Source organism: Bubalus bubalis, chromosome 3 (genome assembly GCF_019923935.1).
Source record: "Bubalus bubalis isolate 160015118507 breed Murrah chromosome 3, NDDB_SH_1, whole genome shotgun sequence".
In the NCBI taxonomy this organism is placed as follows: domain Eukaryota; kingdom Metazoa; phylum Chordata; class Mammalia; order Artiodactyla; family Bovidae; genus Bubalus; species Bubalus bubalis.
In genome coordinates, this window is record NC_059159.1 from 54,507,779 (window position 1) to 54,526,534 (window position 18,756).

Consider the following 18,756-nt stretch of genomic DNA (forward strand, 5'->3'; position numbering starts at 1 on the left):
TTCACTTCCAGACCGCCACGGTAAAATGAATATTGCGGCAAAGGGAGTCACACACGTGTTTTGGTTTCCCAGTACATATAAAAATTATGTTTACATTATACTGTGGTCTATTAAGTGCATAATAGCATTATGTCTTTAAAAAAAACAATGCACATGCCTTAATTAAAAAGTATTTTAGTGCAGAAAAAAATGGTAACCGTCATCTGAGCATTCAGCCAAAGTATTAACATCAAAGATCACTGATCACCATTACAAATATAATAATAACAGAAAAGCTTGAAATATGGTGAGAATTACCAAAATGTGACACAGAGACACAAAATGAGTAGATGCTGGTGGAGAAATGGTGCCAATAGACTTGCTCGTTGTAGGGTTGCCACAACCTTTAATTTGTAAAAAGAAGAAACACCTCAGTATCTGTGAAGTGAAATAAAGTGCTGTTGCTGCTGCTAAGTCGCTTCGTCTTGTCCAACTCTGTGCGACCCCAGAGACGGCAGCTCACCAGGCTCCCCTGTCCCTGGGATTCTCCAGACAAGAACACTGGAGTGGGTTGCCATTTCCTTCTCCAGTGCATGAGAGTGAAAAGTGAAAGGGAAGTCGCTCAGTCGTGTCCGACTCCTGGCGACCCCATGGACTGCAGCCCACCAGGCTCCTCCGTCCATGGGATTTGCCAGGCAAGAGTACTGGAGTGGGGTGCCATTGGAAATGAGGTTTGCCTGTGCATATTGCTGCCTGTTTTATGCTGGGCACTGAAGTAGGTATTGGGGGCAGAGAGCTGAATAAGACCAAGAGAAGCCTGCTCTGTTACGGCCACCAATGGGCACGTTGAAAGTGAAAGTGAAAGGTTAGTCACTCAGTCGTGTCTGACTCTTTGCGGCCCCATGTACTGTACCCCGCCAGGCTCCTCTGTCCATGGAATTCTCCAGGCAAGAATACTGGAGTGGCTTGCCATTCCTTTCTCCAGGGCATCTTTCTGATCCAGGGATCAAACCCGGGTCTCCTGCACTGCAGGCAGATTCTTTACCATCTGAGCCACCAAGGCTCTAGTGGGCACATAGGTAACTGTGATACCATGTAAGTATGCTGCCATCGCAGTGGTGCAGTGAGCACCTACCGGGTGCAGGCCATGTGGGAGTGAGCCAAGGAGCGCATCTGGGAAGGCTTCCTGGAGAAGGAGGCCTGTGTTCTGAATCCTAAAATTGCAGTTGAGCAGGCTGCGTCTGTTAGGGCCGATGCGTTAAGTGCGCAGGACTAGGGAAGTGTGCTGGGACAGTGTGGTGGCCGGACGAAGGGGCGGCCCAGCACTCGGCCCCGTGTGGCTGAAACAGCAGGTGCCGAAGGTCCAAGGTCCGAGCAGCCTGCAGAAGGAGGGGGGGTTGTCTGCTCTCCAGAAGCAGACCTCTAGGAAGGGTGCTTCACTTGTGACGGTCCTTCTTGGTGCCCGCTGGGCTCCAGGCTCCCTTGGGGTTTGTTCTGGGGCCGAGGCCCCTCCCCTCCTCTTCTTCTAGAGAATGATTTATCCCCACCTCTGGGCTCGTGTCTCCTAACTGTGAGTGGTTCAGAATACCTCAAGCCTCTCTGACTTGCTGGGGGTTTGGTGGACGAGGATTGTGTGCAGCTAGTCAGTGGAGGGCCCGGGACCTCTGCCTTTCAGAAGCTCCCCGAGATTCTGCTGCACACCACCCCCCCAAACTGAGAATCCAGCGCCGCGGACCCTGAGCGCATCCGGGGCTCCCCGCCCCGAGGCACCCATGACGGGTCCTCCCTGCCCGACCTCCTTGCACGTCCTCCTGCTTTTACAGAGTGGCATTGTTTCATCTCTCCTTTTATTTTTCCAACAGGGATCTCTACCATCTTGTTTTTTGGCTTTGCTACTTTAAAAAAATTGTCTTAGTAGCAATAGTGTTAGTCGCTCAGTCGTGTCCGACTCTTTGTGATCCCACGGACTGTAGCCTGTCAGGCTCCTCTGTCCATGGGGATTCTCCAGGCAAGAAGACTGGAGCGGGTTGCCATTCCCTTCTCCAGAGGTTCTTCCCAACCTAGGGATCAAACCTGGGTCTCCTGTGTAGCAGGCAGATTCTTTCCCGTATGAGCTACAGCCGCTGCTGCTGCTAAGTCACTTCAGTCTTGTCCAACTCTGTGCAACCCCATAGACGGCAGCCCGCCAGGCTCCCCCGTCCCTGGGATTCTCCAGGCAAGAACACTGGAGTGGGTTGCCATTGCCCTCTCCAATGCATGAAAGTGAAAAGTTCAAGTGAAGTCACTCAGTCGTGTCCAACTCTTTGAGACCCCATGGACTGCAGCCCACCAGGCTCCTCCGTCCATGGGATCTCCCAGGCAAGAGTACTGGAGCTACAGGGAAGACTCAAAAAAATTTTTTTTTCTTAAGGTTATTTAATTAATTTACTTAATTAAAATATTTACTTAGTTACTTGGCTGTGCTCGGTCTTAGTTGTGGCATGTGGGGTCTTTAGTTGCAGCATGTAAGACCTAGTTCCTTGACCAGGGATCAAACCCAGTCCCTCTGCATTGGGAGCCTGGAGTCTTAGCTTTACCACTGTTAAAAAAGGTGTTATTAGATAGTGAAACTGGGGCACAAAGAAGGAAACGTCGTCCAAGGTTATGGAGAAGCTGGAACCTGCCCTGCAGTCCACAGTGTCTTTAGCCTGTGCGTGTCCCCCTGGGCAGAGGGCCTAAGGGCCCAGCGCCCCAGGTGTTTGCAGAAACCGGCTGGGGGCCTGCTCCTCAGGCACTTAATGCCTCAGACGCTGCAGGGTCTTCTTGCCTCCCTCCAGAGGGGCTCAGGCTGGCACAGTCACGACCATTGTTCCCAGTTGCTCTGCCCGCCTGCCTGGACATCTGTTCTCCTAACAATATCTGCCATAAATCCTCGCCCTAACTCCAGGGCGGCTTAGCTGAGGGACAACGGAGCCTGTGATGGGCAGCCAAGCCTTCCCCATGGCTGTGCAAGGGCGCATCCGCAACTGTGTGTTTCCTGGCAGCACCGACACCTGCCTCTCCGGCCGAGGTGGTCTGCGCAGCCGTCTCTGGGCTGCAGTTGGAAGGGCTCCTCACAGAGCCCTTTCTGTTCTAACTCACACTGTTGTAATTCTTGGCCTTTGTGAAGAAAAGCGATTTTTTTTTAAAAATCTTGTGTATCCTGGTGTACAGTAGGTCCTCACTCAGTGTGTTTTGCCTGACAGTGAATGAATGAGGGAATAATTAGCAGCCTGTGCGTGAAGGTCACTGGGGTGCCTATGAATGAAACAGACCCAGTTCCCCTGGCGCATGCAGAACGCCCCCTGGGCGGCACAGGACCCTGGGATGTCCCTCCCTGGGTCTGCCCGAAGGAGCTGGTCTGATGGAGGGAGACAGCAAGTGATGAAGTGCCACCTTGCCCGTCATTACAGCCACTCAGTGCGCTCTCTCCTCTTCCAGATGGCTCTGAGCGCTAGGGCTGACCTGGAAGAGCAGAGAGGGATCAATATTGGCTGAAGTTTTCAGAGACCACCTCCTGGCAAAGAGGACCCTGAGCCGGGTCTTGAAAGCTGGACAGGCCTTGTTTGTGAGGACAGAGGAGAGGTGCAGACGGCTGCCCTGTGGTCCCTGAGGCAGCCGCATGGGAGGTGGAACCCAGTGTGCGCTGAGAAGCCCTGCAGGTGACCCCGATGCTCACCGACTGTGGTCACAGCTGATGCAGGAAAAAAAGAGGGACCGAGGAGCTGGGAAGCGACCTGGTGTGTTTTAGATGAGTTCTTCTGTAGGCGGCACAGAGAGAAGACAGGAAGGACATGGGCAGAGAAGCCAGGAGGCATCAAGGGAGGCAGGCTTGGGATGCTCAGGGTCCCAGCTGGATTGATGGTGGCTGTGGGAGCAGAGAGCAGAGTCAGGTGGTCCTGTGAAGGGAGAGTGACACATTTGATCTCATGCCACACTTTCAGAGCACTCTTTAAAATGTTTCAAAGTGATCTGTCTCCTATCTTGTTGTTATATGCTAATTATGGAAATGTAAGAAAGAAACAGAGACATTACTTTGCCAACAAAGGTCCATCTAGTCAAAGCTATGGTTTCTCCAGTAGTCATGTATGGATGTGAGAGTTGGACCATAAAGAAGGGTGAGCACTGAAGAATTGATGCTTTTGAATTGTGATGCTGGAAAAGACTCTTGAGAGTCCCTTGGACTGCAAGGAGATCCAACCAGTCCATCCTAAAGGAAATCAGTCCTGAGTGTTCATTGGAAGGACTGATGTTGAAGCTGAAACTCCAATACTTTGGCCACCTGATGCGAAGAGGTGACTCATTGGAAAAGACCCTGATGCTGGGAAAGATTGAAGGTGGGAGGAGAAGGGGATGACAGAGGATGAGATAGCTGGATGGCATCACCGACTCAATAGTCATGAGTTTGGGTAAACTCCGAGAGTTGGTGATGGACAGGGAGGCCAGGTGTGCTGCGGTCCATGGGGTCACAACGAGTTGGACACGACTGAGCAACTGAACTAAACTGAAGTGAAGAAAGAAACGGCAGGCACAGAATTCCACTACCACCCAGGACGACTATTGATTCATGGGCATATTTCCTTCTGCTCCTTTTTACTACACATCTTGCCTTTACGTAGCTGAAAGCATACCCTATGTATCAGTTTGCCTCCTGCATCCTTTGTTTAACAAAATATCATCAGCATTTCCTGACATTCTCTGAGGCTGTCTCTCTTTATTGTGAGAGGAGGGCCAGAAGATGAGCAGGGCGGTGCTGGTAAGGAAGCAGTGACTCCAGCTCAGGGAGAAAAGGAAGCTTGCTCCATGAACTTCAGATAGTGGGGAAGTCTGCAGTTACGCAGCCTGGGTTTGTCAACTCATAAATTACAGAGAAAGAAGGGATGAAGGGGAAACCTGTAGATTAAAATAGACATTAAAGACAACTTGCAGGACTTAAGTATAGTGTCCAGGCATGTACTTTTGAGGGTCAAGAAATGCAAGAAGGTGATTACCGCACTAGCCGCTTGTAGTCCGCAGAGCGGGCGTTGGAGCGGCTGGCAGAGTTTCGTTTCTTGACATGAATAGTTGCAAGGTGTTTGCCTTGTGATACTTCGTCAGACTTACATGCATTCTGTGCAGTTCTCTGTATCTGCTTGATTGTTTATTTTCGGCTGTGCTGGGTCTCCAGCGCGGCACGGGCTTTCTCTAGCTGCGGTGAGCAGGGGCTGCTCTTGGCCACGGTGTGCGACTTCTCGTCATGGTGGCTTGGCTCATCGCGCAGCAGGGGCTAGAGGCCACGCAGGCTTCAGTAGCCGTGGTGCAGGGCTTAAGCTGCCCTGCAGCATGTAGGATCCCGCCTGACCAGGGGTTGAGCCAGTGTCCCCCGCATGGGCGGACAGACTCCTAACCACCAGACCACCAGGAAAGTCCTCTGTTTTATATTTTTTTAAAGGTTGGAAGGAAAAAGGAACTTGTTCAGGAATCCGTGCAGCAGAGCTCGTTCCAGAAGCCCTGTTCACAGGTCCTCCCTTGGGCCTCATGTCCACCTGTTCCCACCCTGCGGGGGTTGCCTTCTTACCCCTCTCCCAGCCCCAGCCCCCAGTCTGCAGTTTGCAGGAAAACCTGCAGATCAACAGCTCATTTTGTTTGACTTTCGGGGCCAAAGCTGAAATAGCCTTGGGAAAGAACGGTGATGCCCCTTTGACTCAAATGGGGACATTTTCGAGGAGATTGGTTAGTCAGAAGTGAAGATATCTCAGCCATTTTCCATCGCCATGTGCAAGGATGGGAGGTGCCTGGACCTCTTTCTCTCTCTCTCTGGTTAGTGCAGAGAGACAGGCTCTAGTGCCCAGGTTCTGTGTTTTCAGAATCCCTTTCTGTTCATTTCCTTGGCCTCGCCCTTTGGGTTCCTGGAAAGGATGTTTTTTCCTTTTAATGAGCACCATCCCTCCCTCTCCCCTTACCACACACATACCCCCTGCCTCAATTCAGTTCATTCGCTCAGTCGTGTCTGACTCTATGCGACCCCATGGACTGCAGCACACCAGGCCTCCCCGTCCATCACCAACTCCCGGAGCTTGCTCAATCCCATGTCCATTGAGTCGGTGATGTCATCCAACCATCTCATCCTCTATCATCCCCTTCTCCTCCCTGCCTTCAATCTTTCCCAGCATCAGGGTCTTTTCCAATGAGTCAACTCTTCGCATTAGGTGGCCAAAGTATTGGAGTTTTAGCTTCAACTTCAGTCCTTCCAAAGAACACCCAGGACTGATCTCCTTTAGGATGGACTGGTTGGATCTCCTTGCAGTCCAAGGGACTCTCAAGAGTTTTCTCCAACATCACAGTTCAAAAACATCAATTTTTCTGTGCTCAGCTTTCTTTACAGTCCAACTCTCACATCCATACCCCCTGCCTCAGCTACCCTCTACCTCTGATTCCTTCTCATTGCTCTGAAGAAGCCCAAAGAGGCAGAGCCAGGTCCACCAATATGGCACACCCAGGAGAAGGGCCAGTGGATGAGCCCGGCTAATGCCAAGTGCCCCCTTCGCCCTGGAGAGCCCAGGGTCCTGCAGGTGCTGATTCCAGACTTGGGCTCCTTGCCGGACTCCTGCTTCTCCCTGCCTGGGCGTCAGATCTCACCATGGGAACCGGGCCAAAGTTTTGATCTTGGATGAGGCCGCAGCCACCAGCAGGGAGAGGGACTAGTGCCTAGCCCTAGCCCTGCCTGCCCAGGAGAAGGGGTCTTTGCACTTACCTGCCCTTCCCAGGAGGATGTGGAAGGGCTTTTCCATCGGGGAATCAATTGTTCACCGTCTTTGGTCTCCCCAGATAATTGTAACAATGCCCCCCCAGTTACAGGACACCAGGGCTTCCTGCTTCTCTTAGGTTCTGGAACAGCACTGTCTGATAGAACTTCTGTGATGTTAGAAATGTTCTAATGTGTGTGCTGTGCCTTGTGATGGCCGTTCAGCACTTGAAATGTGGTAGTGTGATTGAGGAACTGAATTTCTAATTAATTAATTTACTTATTTATGTGGCCGCATTGGGTCTTAATTGTGGCATGTGGGATCTTTTCACTTGTGCCATGCAAATCCTGACTTACTTGCATCGCACGAATCTTAGCTGCAGCATTGTGGGCTGCAGTTCCCTGATCAGGGATCAAAGCTGGGCCCCCTGCATTGGAAACGTGGAGTCTTAGCCACTGGACCACCAGGGAAGTCCCTTACTTAATTTTAAATAATGTACATTTATCTTGCCACACGGTGACTAGTGGCTACCTTCTTGGGCAGTACAGTTCTGGAAGGAGAGGGTGTCTGAGAAGGCTCTAAGAGGCCAGGCCAAGGTGTTTCAGAACCTCTGGCTCCCGTTTCGTCTCTGTACACGTATGCACACAGGACACATTTCAGAAAGGGCCTGGAGGCGGTATCTTTTTCTGGCAAAGTCTGCTGGTTAAATAGTCTTATCTCAAGTGAGGCAGAGCTGCCATTGACCATAAATGTGCCCCACATGTGACTTCTGCATGTCCTTGTACACCTGGAAGTAAGCGGGGGTGAGACCTCAGGAACCAGGCACCTGAGTCTGGATTCAGTGGTCAGAGGCCACAGACCCTGGTCTCCCACTGTGGCTGCCCGTGCTCCCCGCTGCCCCTCCCTTTTGGGAAGAAAGAACTCGGTGTGAGTGGACGCCCGGCAGCTGGTAGAGAAGCGCTCCTGTGAGCCACCGGTGGCAGGGGGCAGGGTGGAGGTGGCAGCCCACGCGGGCAGTTTTGATCTTATTTCCTGTTCTGAACAGCTCAAGTAAGAGGGATCTTTGTCTTTCTTCAGAAGGTGGGGATGAGGAACAGCTTTTAATTTCTTGTTTAGTTGCTGTTTGGTTGCTAAGTTGTGTCCAACTCTGCGACCCCATGGACTGCAGTGTGCCAGGCTTCGCTGTCTTTCACCATCTCTCTGGAGTTTTATATATGGGTATATTTTTTGAGTGAGGAGTGAAGCTGCATCAAGGTCTTAACCAGCTGATCTGGTCCCCTTATCCCCACTTTGTCCCCAGTTTCCCACCGCCTAGCGTGCACTAAGAGTCGGACATGACTGAGTGACTTCACTTTCACTTTTCACTTTCATGCATTGGAGAAGGAAATGGCAACCCACTCCAGTGTTCTTGCCTGAAGAATCCCAGGAACGGGGGAGCCTGGTGGGCTGCTGTCTACGGGGTCGCACAGAGTCGGACATGACTGAAGCGACTTAGCAGCAGCAGCAGCAGTGTATCATAACTTGACTATTCCAAATGTGCCACGGAACATCCCTGCATGGCCACCTCTGCACCACCCCCAGCCCTGTGGCATGTGTGACTCTGGAGACCATGTGAACAGTTCCCATCAACAGGGCTGTCATTGTCCCCTGGCCCACGCCGTGCAGATGGGGACAGAGCCCCTCTGTGTAGGCAGGATTTCCTGGGCTGGTAGCCCTCTCTCTGCACAGCCCGAGGAGTGCCCCCTTCTGCCTGGTGACTCGCAGTCTCTTCTGCAACCCGGTGCCTTGTCCTGCCTGATTTGCATCTTTATTTATTGTCATTGCAGTAAAATGCACATAACATAAAATTTACCATTTTAACTATCTTTAAGTGGCAGTTCAGTGGCATTCAGTATTCGGACAGTATTGTGTAGTCCTCACCATTGTCCATTTCTAGAACTTGATCATCATCCCAAACAGAAACTCTGTGCCCATTAAACAGTATCTCTCCATTCTCCTGTTTCCTCAGCTCCTGGGGAACTCTTCTGGTTTCTGTCTCCAGGAATCTGCCTGTTCTAGGTACCTCATAAAGTGGAATCATATAGCGTTTGTCCTTTTGTGTCTGGCTTATGTTATCACGTTTTCAGGGTCCATCCATGTTATAGCATGTATCAGAATTTCATGCCTTTTTTGTGGCTGAGTTCCATGGTTCCGTATGTACAGTCTCTATTTCGTTCATCCATTCATCTGGTGACGGACACCGGGGCTGCTTCTGCCTTTGGGCTGTTGTAAATGCTGTTGCTATTAACACTGGCATTCAGATTCCTGAATCTCTGCTTTTGGTTCTTCGGGGAGAATACCTGGGAGCAGAACAGCTGGATCACATGATAATTCTGGGTTTAACTTTTCGAGGAGCTACCAAACCGTTTTCTGCAGCAGCTGCACATTCCATGTTGCAACATATCTTTTAAAAAAAAATTCTTAATTTGGGGGACTTCCCTGGCGGTCCAGTGCTTGAGAGTCTACCTGCCAGTGCAGGGGACATGGGTTCGACCCCTGGCCCAGGAAGATCCCACATGCCCATGAGCCACAGCTACTGAGGCCATGGCCCTAGAGCCCATTCTCTGCGGTACGAGACGCCACCGCTGTGAGAAACCCAGGCACTGCATCTCGAGAGTAACCCCTGCTTGCTGCAGCTGGAGAAGGCCAGAGTGCAGCAGTGAAGACCCAGCACCGCTGAAAGGAAATAAATGAGTGGTTTTTTAAAAAATGAAACAAAAAAAAATTCTTAATTTTTAACTATAAAAACAATGCATGTTTGTTAAAAAAAAAAAAAAGCAACTTCAAAGGATGCAGAGATGCATGAAGTAGTCAGCAAACCCCTCATGCAACCCTACTTCTTAGACAACTGCTTCTTAGTGCTGGGTGTGTATTCACTTGGTGGCCTCCCTGTGCATTTCAAATATACAAGCATGCACTCTGACACTTCGACAAAAATACTGCAGGGGACACCTGGCGCTGCTGCTTGGTTTTTTCATGTCATCTGGCCCTGGAGGTCTGTGCTGCCTGCCTCTCCATTCTTCCGAGGCACCTTGTGTCGTGTTCAGTTCCTGGGTATCAAGAGACAATTCCCACAAGCCCTCTGCACTCACAGCTTTGCACACACAGGCAACCATCTCACCAGATGGGAGATGCAAGCTGACCTTGGCACTGGGAAGGCTGTGCAACCCCAAATCACCTTCCCCATCGGTCTTGGCTTTTCCTCAGTTGCTCTACACTCGAGGAAGCTAAAACAGCTGAGCTGCAAGCTGCTTGGTGAAGGAGGGCCACCCACCTGCCCTGCTCAAGCTGCAGCCTGGCCAGGCACATCCTCCCCTCTGGGAATTCCAGGAGTCAGCCTCCTCTGAAGTGAGGAAGTACCTTAGAACTGGGCAGAGAAGTGAGCTGCGTGGAAGTGAGTTGCGTATGTGTGTCCAGGCTCTGGTAACATGGGGTGGGCGGGGTTTCTCTTTGGGGCTCCGAGGGGCAGCCTGCAGGGCCTCAAGGCATGCAGTCCCCTCACACACTTGGCAAGACCCAGCCGAGGCCAGCCTGCCTTTTGCCGGCACCTTTTTCTGCAGAGCCCCAGGCAGCTGGTGGGAGAGTACAAAGAGGCCTGGAAAATCCATAAACTGCATAATCAGCCCCTGCATCTTGGCCGCTTGACTCTGTTTATTGCTTCCTGTCCCCGAAAGCCCTTTCCAAACAGACTGGGCTTTAAGGGGGGTGAGCCGGACCTGGTGGGTGGCCTGCCCCTGCCAGACGTCAGGGAGCAGGCGGCTTCCCTAAACAAGCTGGCTCCTTTCCACTTCTCACTGCCACCCCCAAGGGAACAGGGGTTGTCTAAGAGCATGAGAGGGCCCCCCCCAGAGGAGGGCCATCTCCCCAGAGGGCTGTTTTCTTTCTAATTGACAAAGGACAAGGGTCTCATTTCTACCAATTTCCTTGAGGGCCTGGAGGTTAAGTTCTAATGAGGTGCGGGAGGGGTGCAGGGTAAACCCTTAGCCTCTGACTGACCCCTGCAAGGTGGGGAGGGGAGCAGGGGTCTGTTCCTCAGGATCTAGGGATGAATGGTACTTTTCCAGGGACGCAGAGGCTCAGTGAAAGCCATTTTATTCTTATTTGTATTACATTTTTTTGGGGGGGCCACTCAGCTTGAGGGACCTTGGTTCCCCAGCTAGGGATTGAACCCACGCCCTCAGCAGTGAAAGCACAGCATCCTAACCACTGGACCACTGGGGAGTTCCTTGTGTCGTGTTAACCTTTTTAAAGTCAGATTTCTCCCTGTTGATTAACTTTCCTCTCTTCCTCTCTCCTCCCCAGCCTTCGTCCTCCCTGTCCCAGAGTTAACTGATTCGCTTTGCCGCCTTTCCCACTCTGCTGGTGGCGGAGATGTGCCTTGCAGGGAAGAACTGCCGCCTCGAAACATTTACCTGGATATTCACGGTGGGGGGCGCCCTGCAGGGCTGTTTGCTGTGCTTTCCTGGATTCTGGGAGATACTCGCGTGGTTGGAGGAGGGATGGTGTGTTTTGGAAGAGGGGCGTATAGGGAGGTGGTCTCCCCGAGCTGGGGCTGCCCCTCCAAGCTGGATGTGGGAGGCATTGTCCCCCTCCGACCTGGGGTTCCTGCTGTGCTGGGATCAGAGGCCCGAGATCCCCACCTCCCCCTCTGATGCCTGTCTGCGTCCTCCCGGCCTTAGAAGCCCCGATGTACCCCTGCTGGATGGAGGGCTTCTCTGGTGGCTCAGATGGTAAAGAACCTGCCTGCAATGCAGGAGACCAGGATTCAATCCCTGGGTCGGGAAGATCCCCTGGAGGAGGGCATAGCAACCCACTCCAGTATTCTTGCCTGGAGGATCCCATGGATGGAGGAGCCTGGCGGGCTGCAGTCCATGGGGCCACAGAGAGTCAGACACGACTGAGCGACTAACACTTTCACCCCTGCTGGAAGGCCTCTCTGATTGAAAAAGCCGAGGAATGAGTGAGCCTGTGCTCTCTGTGTGGACCTGCCGTGTCTGAGGGCCGTGGGTCGGCTTGTATTTTTCCACAGGGTCCGGGGCCGTCTCAGCAGACTTTCCACGTGGGACCTCTGTGTGTCTGAGCCTGTGCTTCTGGTTGTGCAATTCTGAGCCTGCCCCACCCTCCCCGCTCCTTCCTGAAAGTGAAATGCTACAGTCCTTGCTCAAGAACAAAGGCCCAGAGCTCAGCCCTGCATGTTAATGGTTTTGAGCGTGGCCACTTCCTCCTCCGGGGCCTGACTCACTCACGCTGCCCAGGGTGGTTGGGATGGAAACCCAACTTGAAGAGCCCAGAGCCAGACAGGGGGGCCCTGCTGGGTGTGGGAGCCGGAGCAGAGCAGGGTCCCCGCCGGCCCTCGATGCCTGCGGGCGGGGGCACCTGTGGCAGGCAGGCCATGCCCGCTCAGCTCGGAGCTGCGGGGCCCCCGCTTGTTTTCTGTCTCCCCGCTCCCGGCCAGTGCACATAGCGCTTCTCTCTTGCTCCAGGGTGACGCCACGTTCCTAGCCCTTCTGGGGCCCGTTTCCCCCTTTGCCCCGTGCAAGGCTCCCCATTACAAGTGGGGTGACCGTGTGGTGAGCACTTGGGAACCTGGGCTGTGGGGTAGCATCCTGACCCCGCCACTTCCTGGCTGTGGGGCTCGGGCAGGTTGTCTGTAGGATAATGCCTCCTACCTGGTAGGGTTGTGGTGAGGATGTGGTGGAGGTGGAGTGCCCAGCACCGTGCCAGGTGAGCCTCCGCTCTCGGGCACAGGCCCAGCCTAGAGCCTGGCCGAATGGAGAGGGCTCCCCCAGCCCTGGAGACCACCAAGTGCCACGCACATGGAAAGCACCGTCGTGTGGGGGCAGTCAGCATATTCAGAGTGAGAGAATGATCTATTTTTAAGGGCTGGGATCAGCAGTCGTGGGCTACAATTCACAGATGTTTCCCACTGGGGAAGCTGGCTTTTCACTCTTGCCTTTCCTGTCAATCTTTTCTCTCTGGTTGCACATGCACACAGGTTCCCCTACACAGAGGTCGCTTGAGTCTGAAATCATCCCGTGTCTGTGGGCTGCAGGTCTGATAAGCCCCATGGCTCCTTGGTCAAGGATTCATAAATCTCGAAGGCTGACGCAGTCGTGCCTGCCACCAGCCAGCAGTGCCTGAGCACTGGCTGAACACCTCGTGGTGTTTCCACAGCGCGCATCGAGGAGCCATGGGACTAGGGGATGTCCAGCTGCTTTTGAAAGGTCCCAGCGATTGCTGGACTTGCCCCACTGTCGCCTCGCACCCTTCAAAGTCTGGCTGACACGCAACCCACCTGTAGGCTGGGGCCATTCTGGCTACGCCCTCTCTCCCACCCAGCCCTCACACCCATCCTCTGCTGGGAGAAAGGGTCCACGCGTCCCCGGCTCTCAGCGCCTCAGGAGGGACAGAGCGGCTGCAAGTTTGGGCTTGTGGGGTGATTTGGCAGAGCCTTTGTTTGACGACTGTTGATCGAGCCCAGGTGTGCGGACCTAATGTTTACAGAATCCTGGTTGACTCAGGCTGGAATGAAGAAAATGGATATTCAGGGGAGTAGGGAGGTGGCACTGGATAATCCAAAAGCCATTTGTTGAGGGCTTGGAGCCAGAGATAAGTAAGGTATTTTTGCAGATCTCCCTAAATCAGCCAGACAGGAGTTCTTTTTAATGTGTCCCCGCAGTGTGCCTTGGTGGCTCCAGGGACTGAACAGTCCATGAAACTCAGCTCAAACAGCTGTGGGCCATCTGGAGACTCAGGGCAGACACGGAGGATGCCAAGAATGAAAGGGATCTTGGAGATCCATGCCCATTTTTCAGACGGGAATCTGAAAGCAAGGTCACTTGGCTGGTTCGTGATGGAGCTGAGATCAGAATCCAGGGCTCCAAACTGTAAGGGAGTGGTCTTCACACTTTCCTGGTCATTAGAATGATCTGGGGATCCTGTGAATATTCAGATTCCCAGGCTGTCTCCCCAGAAATTCTGATTTAACAGTGAGGTGGAGAATATGTGTTTTCGTAAACCGCTCAGAAGACTCTGGTGAAGGTGGTCTCCGCCATCCTCTGAGCTACGTTGCTCTAAAGCAAAGAGCATTTGCTTCTTAGACTGGTAGAGAAGTACCTTTGCGCTTCCCAGAGCCGTGTGAGCAGATCAGCAGCAGTGCAGGGAGCAGGTGGAGATGCACACAGCTCTGGGTAAACCCAGGCTTGAAAGCTGGTAGCAAGTCACTGGTGTGTCAGAAGATGTGACAGGCTCACGGTCTCTCTCCTGGAAGGCCATGCCATCTGGATGTGGTACGACCCTGGACAGCCTTTAGGTCACACGCTCCTCCTTGTCCCTGTCTGCAAACTGGCTCTGATCGTGGTAGAAGATAATGATCTGCAGGACTAGATTACTGTGAGGATTAGCATGAGGCACGGAAACCCAGCCCAGCACTCGGTAAATGGCAGGTTCCCTCATTACTAATTGCTGGGGGAGGGAGGCAGGGCAGGCCTCTGCCTAATGTCTTCATAGAATGGGCTTCTGCTGGGGATTTCCTCTGAGGACAGGCATTCTAATTCTGCAGCTTCAGAAAGGGGACAGGTCCTTCCAGCCCCAGGGTCCCCAGGATGCAGCCACCCACTTCTGCAGAGCAGCCATCGTAGTGGTACCTAGCATAGGGATGCCTTTCTCTGGCACCCCTCTCCCGCCCCCCACTCCCACTCACGTCCTTGCATCTCTGGGACGTTTCAGTGATGGGTGAGGTCAGACTGAATAGGGACTGCTTCTCTCCATTTTCTGGAGCTGGAGACTGAGGCCCTCTGAGGCAAAGAAGGCTGGTTCTGTGACCCCTGCCCCTGCCTGTGCGAGGACCAGAACTCCCAGCCCCAGCAGGCTGAGGTCCGTGCCTGGACTCCCTTCCAGGAGCAGGTCCTTCAGGGAACCAGGAAGCCGCTGCCTCCGTCAGGGCGTGCCACTTCCCTGTCCTATTCTGGCCAGATTGGCTGCAGAGCAGGTCAGCCCGACCTCTCCCCTAACCATCGGTGCACCTGATGCTGTGCAAACCGTGCTGGGCATGCTTGGGGAAGAGACGAGGGCCTCATCCGGCCCCGCTGTCCGCCTGGGGAAGGGAGGGGTCTGCAGCGTGGGGCCGTGGGAAGGCTGAGGGTGCGTGTGCTCAGGGCCTGTTAGCGTGTGTGTAGGACAGCGTGGCTGGAAAAACACAGCTTCCGAGTTGGGCGAAGAGGGGAGTGGATGGCGTGCCTGGGCTGCAGGGGGAGTTCGGGGAAATCTAAAGGAGTGTGGCCCCACGGTTGTGGCACCCTCTCAGCAGTGAATGCTTTGCTGGAGCTGGTGTGTGCGGCACACTCAGGCATGTGAGCTGTGTGTTGGTGTGCTGGGTGCACACACACACACAGGGAGAGAGTGCTGACCCAGGAGGCCACGATCTGGGTTCAGATCACAGCTCTGTGGCCACTGAGCTCAGACCTTGGGCAACACACACACACACACACACACACACACACACTGTCGACACACACACACAGATCCCAGCTCTGTGGCCGCTGAGCTCGGACCTGGGCAACACACACAGACACAGACACACACACACACACACCCCGTCTGGCAGGGAGAACATGGACACACACAGACAGACAGAGACACACACACACACACCATCAACACACTCATACACCCCCCCCCCGTCAACACACACACAGATCCCAGCTCTGTGGCCCCTGAGCTCGGACCTTGGGCAATACACACACACACACACACACATACACACACACACCCCCCCGTCTGGCAGGGAGAACACGGCCTTTCTTCCTGCCTTCCTAATCCTGGCATCTCTGCAGGGCATGTGCGGGCCCGCGGGTACGTGGCATGGAGCAGCGTGGGTCAGGGACAGCCGGCAGCTGGCCTCTGGGCGCCCCGCTGAGGGGGGTGGGAGCGAGGGGAGGGGGCCGCCCGCGGCTGGGAGAGGAGCTGGCCTGGTAATGGCTCTAAACAATCCCATCTGCCGCCCAGCCGCTGGAATTTCTGATGGTGTCCACCGCCCACAGAGGGGGCCATGGCCCTCCCCCTGCAGCTGCCGCCTGCTCTTTTGAAGCCGGGCCCTCCCCAGGCCTCTGCTCCCCTGCCCTGGGTCTGCATTCCTTGGCTGCCGGAGGCGCACTTCTGAGAAGGGCCCCCAATGCCCGGCCCAGGCCCTCTCCGGGGGGCAGGCCCCGTCAGACCCACCCTGCCCCCAGCAGCAGCTAGAGGCTCCACACAGGGCTCCCGGAGCACCCCAACCCTGAGTACCGCCTTCTGCTGCATGCTCCCCTCGTCCCCACAATCAGGACTGGATTCAGGATCGCAACCCCGGGTCTGACTCCTAGGCCAGGCTCTGGAAACAGACCCTCTTATGTACCCCGAGACTGAGGGCGCGTGATGTCCTACAGGATCAGGGGGTACAGGTGTCCCCAGTCCACACGCGAAGACACAGGCTCAGAGCAGTGCCGCTCACCCAGGCAGCGGGGACCAGGGTGGAAGCCGGGCTTGGCCCCGAGTGAAGCTTACCCTGAACCGCTGTGCTCTTACCCAGACTCAGCGTCAGTAAAACCCAGCGTGTGGTTTTCCCTCCACGAGGAGCTTCCTGGCTAGACCCGACCCTGCGCTGCCCCTGGGAAGGGGCCCACACTGCAGTCTGACCTCTGAAGTGACTGCAGTATCAGCCATCACCTTGCCCCGGGAGGGAAACGCTTTGCTTCCCGCAGCTCCACCAGGAGGTGGGCAGTGCCTGTACCTGGAAGCGGGGCTCAGGGGAGCGAGTGGGAGCAGCCTGGTTCCCACCAAGGCAGGACTTGGCGGGGCTTGCCCAGAGAGTCCAGGCAGGAAGGACTGGGTTGGGATGTGGAGGATTACAAAAGTTTTAAAACCCTGGAGGCTCTGTGGTTTGCTTTTTTCTTAAGATGTTTTCCCTATCATCATTCAGTGTTTGTTTGGTTTAGTTTTTTAGAATCAGAGAACAGTGTAAGGCGGGGGTTCCGAAGAGCATGGACTCTGGGGACAGATTGTTTGGATTCACATTTTGGCTCTGTCACTGACTCTGACGCCACATAAGTTATTTAAACTCTCCTGGTCTTCATTTGGGCTTCCCAGGTAGCATTAGTGGTAAAGACCCTGCCTGCCAGTACAGGAGATGTAAAAGATGGCAATTTGATCCCTGGGTCGGGAAGATCCCCTGGAGGAGGGCATGGCCACCCCCTCCATTACTCTTGCCTGGAGAATCCCATGGACAGAGGAGCCTCGTGGGCTGCAGTTCATGGGGTTGCAGAGTCAGACATGACTGAAACGACTTAGCACAGCACACACAGTCTCAGCTTATCTGTACAATGAGTATAATAATTGCTTTACTGTGAGGCTTTGATAAGATCATGCATGCCACGTGCTTAGAAAGTGGCAGTAGTAAGTATTCACAGATATTTACTATAGCTATTATTAAAAAGTCATGTCCATTGTAGACAATACGTATATGAAAAAGGAACAGACAATATCACCACAGTGCCATCACTTTGATGTTATTTCTTATTTTACTTATCTATTATTTATGGCTGTGCTGGGTCTTCATTTCTGCGTGCAGGCTTTCTCTAGTTGCGGCGAGTGGGGGCGACTCTCTGGTTGCAACGCGTTGGCTTCTCCTTGCAGTGGTTTCTCTCGTTGCGGAGCGCGGGGTCTAGGCAAACAGGCTTTAGTGATTGCGGGGCATGGGCTCGGTAGTTGCAGCCTGGGGCTTGAGAGCACTGGCTTAGTAGTTACGAAGCATGCGCCTAGTTGTCCCATGGATGTGGGATCCTCCTGGACAGACCAGGGATCAAACTTGTGGCCCCCGCATCGGCAGGCGGACTCTTCAACACAGAGGCACCAGGGAAGCCCTCTGCCTATTTTATTTTTAAATCAATGAGCATGAATAAAAATTTGAAAGATGCAAAAGGATTTATAGAGAAAAGTTTCCTTGACCTGTCTCTCGTGACCTAATTCTCCCCAGTGAAAACCCACATTATCGATTTCTTTTGGAGCCCACTCCCTCACCCTCTCCATATGACAGACATGCGTGCGTGCTAAGTCACTTCAGTCGTGTCAGACTCTTTGCGACACTGAAGCCCGCTAGGCTCCTCTGTCCATGGGATTCTCCAGGCAAGAATACTCGGGATCAAACCTGGGTCTCCTGCATTGCAGGCGGGCTGGCTCAGATGGTAAAGAGTCTGCCTGCAATGCAGGAGACCTGAGTTCTATTCCTAAGTTAGGAAGATCCCCTGGAGAAGGAAATGGGACCCCACTGCAGTATGCTTGCCTGGAGAAGCCCATGGACAAAGGAGCCTGGTGGGCTACAGTCCTTGGGGTCACAAAGAGTCAGACACGACTAAGCAGGTAACGCTTTCTTTACCACTAGTGCCCCTGGGAGGCCCATGTACAGACACACACACACCATAAGGCAGTAGAGGACAGAGAAATACACTTTCTGATCTGTGCCTCGCCTCGTTCCCCTAAGCAGTAGGTCTTGGGCACAGAGATACCTCATTTTTGTTTACCATTGTATGGTGGTGGTGGTGGTTTAATCGATAAGCTGTATCCGACTCTCACAGTTCCATGGGCTGTAGCCTGCTGGGCTCCTCTGTCCAGGGGAATTCTCCAGGCAAGAATTCTGGAGTGGGTTGCCATTTCCTTCTCCAGGGGATCTTCCTGACCCAGGAATCAAACCCGGGTCTCCTGCACTGCAGGCAGATTCTTTACCGACTGAGCTATGAGGGAAGCCTTATGGTGTTCCATTAAATATGTTATGCGAATCCCATAGAAATGGAATTCATGGATCAGTGGGGGAGGGATGCGAAGTGTGTGTTAGTGTGGGGAAGAGGGCCCTCTGCTGCTCTGAGCGCCCCTCCCCGATCTTGGCTCCTTGGCATGTGTAGATCCTCAATTGTGTGGCATCACTGACCCAGGGGCCAGTGATCCCAGGGGCCCAGAGGCATCTCTC

The 18,756-nt window shown here is 53.7% G+C and overlaps 1 protein-coding gene and 1 non-coding gene across 3 annotated transcripts in view; one reads left to right on the forward strand and one right to left on the reverse strand.

Annotated features, from left to right (window-relative positions):
- CUEDC1 (CUE domain containing 1) overlaps positions 1 to 18,756 on the forward strand; it is an 88,468-nt gene that overhangs the window by 39,662 nt on the left and 30,050 nt on the right. The window lies entirely within an intron of this gene.
- Positions 10,910 to 10,982, reverse strand: TRNAE-UUC. The gene has a single exon. It is a non-coding gene; the product is annotated as a tRNA-Glu (tRNA).